General features: G+C 41.3%; 1 long non-coding RNA gene across 1 annotated transcript in view; it reads left to right on the top strand.

Moving 5' to 3' along the window:
* Positions 1-1,567: 1,567 nt before the first annotated feature.
* LOC138948202 (uncharacterized) overlaps positions 1,568-5,108 on the top strand; it is a 4,102-nt gene continuing 561 nt past the window's right edge. The window contains exons 1-3 of the long non-coding RNA XR_011449925.1: positions 1,568-2,512; positions 3,301-3,391; positions 4,343-5,108. The exon at positions 4,343-5,108 is cut by the window's right edge and continues 561 nt beyond it. This is a non-coding gene — a long non-coding RNA (uncharacterized lncRNA). The remainder of the gene's footprint in view (positions 2,513-3,300; positions 3,392-4,342) is intronic.

Below are 5,108 nucleotides of genomic sequence, written 5' to 3'. Positions count from 1 at the left end.
ACGCCGCCCGGGGCTTGTAAGGCCCAGCCTTATCGTAAGCCCGGACAGCATAACGCCACGACTACATAGTTGAGTCACATAAAGGGTTAGCGAGCTCCTGCAGGTAGACTTACCTTAGTTCTCTGTTACTGTCTTCGGTTACGGCGCGCTCGGTGCAATACGTCTGCTCGGTTCAGTTTCTCAGTCAACTCTGCCCAATAAGCCCGCCGAAGCGTGGCCAGAGACTGTAGAGTACACAGAGACGCTTCATTTGGCGCTGAAAATTGAAACAGGAAGCCCTGTGGCGCCACCACGCGGAAACATGTAAAAACCTACTTTCGCTTTCCACAGCAGTAGCGATATCGTGCAGCACAACCACGGCCGCACCAAAAAGAAAACACAGGGGGGCATGGTCTTTGGCCATCAATTGCTCAAACTCACATGCCAAAGGCTTTAGGATGTTCACATTTCCTTAGGAAGAGAGCAGGTGAGGATTGTTATTTTGGTTTTTTCTCTCGTTAAATGTCGGAAAATCAGTAAAAAGTGTAGCGTCGAACTGCGTGTATTCTACCAGAACAGAGAAAACACACACTGTACACAAGCTCAGCAATCTGATTGTGCAGTTGTAAAATTAACATCAGGCTTAATTTTGTTTTGAAGGACAACTGAACAATTGATTCTCTTCTTCGTCCAAGCGCAAAAGTCGAAAACTTCGAGTCAAACCAGAATATTTGTGACGATGCTGTTCAAAGTGTCATCCAGTCGGTCCGTAGCCTACCTCGTTAATTCATCTTCTTCTTCTTCGTCGTTCGCTCAGAGTTAATTCATCTCAATTCATGTGTGTGTGTGTGTGTGTGTGTGTGTGTGTCATTGAACTGACTCAGAGAAAGAAAGAGAGAGAGAGCGAGAGAGAGAGAGAGAGAGAGAGAGAGAGAGAGAGAGAGAGAGAGAGAGAGAGAGAGCTTTCTGAACAAGAAAGAAGCAACCGATAAGAAAAAAGACAATCATCGATCGATCAAGATTCTTTTATTAAAGTCAGCTTGGTCACAATAATGTTGTTTAAGTTGCTGCCGTATTTTACAGTTTTCCTTACATGATAATTTCTTAGCTCCGTGCAATTGACTACCCATTTCAGTTTAGAGGTGCTGGGACGACGCCAAGTTGACTAAATGCCTTAGTTACCGATTTGACCGGGAACTATTTCGTTAACGATTTATTCCTGACATATTTTCTCAGGCTTAAGTGACCATGTATACAGTATGTATTTGTATTTGACTAAAACACACAAAAATAACGACGGTTAGTTCGTGAAAAGACACTGACTTGAATCATGTTTGCATAACAACAGCGATGCAGCGGGTATTGCCGCCCGTAAATTTGATTTAATTTTAATCTACACCATTTTCTGCGGTGTTTTTGTGGTCATTTAAAAAGGATGTTCACAAACAAATATATTTTTTCGTCCAGTTACTTTTTGCAGCACAGTCAGCCGGACAGAACAGACAGTTTGTTAATACAAACGTGATATAAACACAGCCGACAGCAGCCGCTATTCGCGAACTTCCTTGTGCGGCCAAAGATCTTGTAGGCTACGCTATCTTAGCGTAGCCAAACACTGTACATAAGGAAGACGTGGAACTTGCGAAGAAAATGCGAAAAAGTGTTTGTGGGTTATCGTCCCTAGTCACATGCTGACGGCGAAAACAAAATGGCGGATCGCGTAGGTACCGATCGCGTGCGAGGTGGTGGTAAATTGTGCTCGGCTTTTTGTTGCAAGAACGCCCGTTACAAACAGAGCTGCTTCGGGAAAACTTTCCACAAGTTCCCTAAAGAAGAAAAAAGGTGGGTTGTGCAGTGATTATTTCATCAGGTTTACCTTCTTCAGAATGAGAATGCAATGGCTCGAGTCAACTCACTCAGATAAGCCAACTGTCTCTGGGCATTTTTGTCTGCTATGATACTACAGTATTTATAGAACTAATATGCAAATGAAATATTACAAACATAGCATGGATCGGTTCATCCTGAGATTTCTGTACTAGCTGTACTATGTACGCGTGTGTCTGCGTGTGTACCTGTGCCTGTGTACACTGTACTTACGACTGTGAGTGTGAGTCAGCAGTCAGTACAAAACAACAGTTTACACTTGATGACAAACTACCCGTGGGCATATTTGCCGAAATCTTTATCAAACCTTGCTTACGGGAAAACTACAGTACAAAGGTACATCACTCATCCGTTTTGCGTTCAGGCAGAGCGTTAGATTTAGACTGAAGATCTGATTTATTTTTTGTCTTTCCTTTTTGCTTAGTTTAACAATAACATTGTTGTTTTTATTGTCAAACTAGGTGCAGAATATGGATGCAATTCACAAGGTGAGAGGACTTTGAAAAGCTGCAGCCAGCTGATGTTCAAGGTCTCAAGCTTTGTACTGATCACTTTGAGGCCAACCAGTAAAACAATCCTGCAGAGAGGATCACTTGTGTGGAATGCTGTCCCGACATTGTTTGCAGTGCCCAATCCACCACCGAAGGTTATTTATTTATTGGTTTTAGGTTTTTGCAAACCAATGAAGCACACTATTAAATGCAGGTTGAGTAATGACAAGTTTGAGGCTGATGTAAGAATTGAAAAAAAACAGCATTGTTCCCATCAAATAATGCCTGTTTGCATTTAGCGCAAAAAAATGATAAGGCCAACAAAAAAAAGTTACTTATTTTGGATCGACGTCTTGATTATGATGATATGATGAACTTATTTTGCCAAAAAACAGCCCCAAATGGCAAAAAAAGTATAGGGTCGGCGTCAACAACAAAAAAGTTGTATGTTTCTGGTCACCTGACCCTACCTATGTTTTCCCGACGACCCTAGACTTTTATTTTGCATTTTCAAAAATAAAAGGGGTATTCGAAAATCAATTGTTTTCCTGTTTTTCAACAAAATAAGTTAAAAAGATGGTTTAAAAAAAAAAGTTTAGAAAAAAAATCTCCACCTTTAGTCATGTTAGGCCACAAAAAAAGTCTGTTTAAGGTAACATAGGCCCCCCAAAAATAGCGTCGGTAGGTCGGCTTTTTATTTTTGTATTTTAGCCATCTGAATATTTTAATTTCATTTTTTAATGCCCCAAAAAAAGTCTAGGGCCGGTGGGAAAAAAATAGGGTCGGTCCGGATACTGTAAACAGATTATTTTTTGTTTTGCCTTACGAGAAACATACACTTTTTTGTGTGGCCTAAGACCAATGCCATGAAATTGGGAGAATTGTTTCATTGTGACTGGGTGTTGGTTGTGAGTTTGTCAGTTAAAGAGCTGTGCATTTGCAGGTTGCTAGTGGGAGGAAGCCACCATCGCAAAGGGTAGCTACAAATGAAGCCAGCACCGACCTGTCGCCTGATGCACAAATTGTTCAACCAGGTAAGAGATTTTTAACCATGAAGAACACCCTGACATCAAAAAATGTTTAAACCCATCCATTACATAGTTGATAATTGCTGTATAGGGTGACGGGCGCTGTGGCGGGGTGGTAAGACGTCGGTCTATTAACTCGGAAGGTCGAGGGTTCGAATCCCGGTCGCGGCCGCCTGGTGGGTTAAGTGTGGAGATGTTTCCGATCTCCCAGGTCAACTTATGTGCAGACCTGCTAGTGACTTATCCCCCTTGGTGTGTACACGCAAGCACAAGATCTTGTAATCCATGTCAGAGTTCGGTGGGTTTTAGAAACACAAAAATACCCCGCACGCTTCCTCCGAAAGCGGCGTATGGCTGCCTAAATGGCGGGGTAAAAACGATCATACACGTAAAATTCCACTTGTGCAAAAAAAATGAGTGCACGAGCGCAGAAGAAGAAGAAGAAGCTGTATAGGGCGGATGCATGGATGGATGAAATTGTACCTGTAGTTCCAACACGTAAAGATGGGAAACATATCCTGTTAGAGGCATGGTGTAACAAGAAACAATTAAGTGGCTCTATTCCCATCTCCCCCCCCCCCCCCCTTTCCCCGTCGCGATATAAGCTTCGTGGTTGAAAACGACGTTAAACACCAAATAAAGAAAGAAAGAAAGAGGCATGGTGTGTGAGGAGTTTACCTGGTACTGTTGTCCTAATCAATCAATCAATCAATATGAAGCTTATATAGCGCGTATTCCGTGGGTACAGTTCTAATGGCCTCACCCATTCAGTACCAAACAAGGTCAATTCCATCATTGTTCCACATCGTATCCATAGTTGCTAATACACTTCATTTCTGGCCTGCCTTCCTACGCTATTGTTTATTTTCATTTTGTGATTTAATTACACGTGTTTTAATTTCTTCCAGGTTGTAACTTGTTATGGTTATGTTATTTTATGTGTGTTTTCTTTTTTAGATGACATTCAGGCGATCCTGGAGGACATAGGATGTAAAGCATCAAAGTCGTCATCTTCCCCATCCCCTCGTGAAGCGGAACTTTGGCAGAAGGTCAACAAACTGAGGAGCAAGGTTTTCCGATTAGAAAAGAAAACGATGGAACCCCGTGTAAAACGAGCGAGTAAATTAGCCAAGCCTCCCAAGAAAGACTTTGTAGTAGAACAGTTGTCTCATATATTATCAGGCGAGGCGAGCTATTTTGCCATTTATGCCTGTTACATATTTACCGGTTATCTGCTGCTGTGTCCAATCCTGGCAGAGACGGGAACGCATGTTACCAAGGAGCTGAAGGAGAGTCAATGAGATGAGAGAATGTGATTAACAATTGCCAACTCTCTCCGTACAAAGAGGGTCCAAAATTGTATAAAAAAAATAGATGGTAGGCAATTCAAAATTAAAAAAAGGACTCTCGGAGCATGGACTTAATGAGTCAAAAATTAAAGAAGGCTCTATGAGCCGAAGTACATGTTTTGTCTATTGTCTTTTTTATTTTGAATTCCCTACCATCTATATTTTGATACAATTTTGGACCCTCCCTGGTGTGTTGTTTCTGATGTACCTTTTAGTCTGTTTACAGTAACATAGGCACACAAAAAGAGGGTCGGTAGGTCGGCTTTTCTTAAAAAAATTTTATAACCATCTTTTTAAATTATTTTTGCAAAAAAACAGGAACAAAATTGATTTTTTTTTCTTTTTCTTTTTTTCCAAATGCCAAAAAAAAAAGT

This window comes from Littorina saxatilis, linkage group LG15, assembly GCF_037325665.1.
Source record: "Littorina saxatilis isolate snail1 linkage group LG15, US_GU_Lsax_2.0, whole genome shotgun sequence".
Lineage (NCBI taxonomy): Eukaryota > Metazoa > Mollusca > Gastropoda > Littorinimorpha > Littorinidae > Littorina > Littorina saxatilis.
This window is presented reverse-complemented; position numbering and strand designations above follow the sequence as displayed.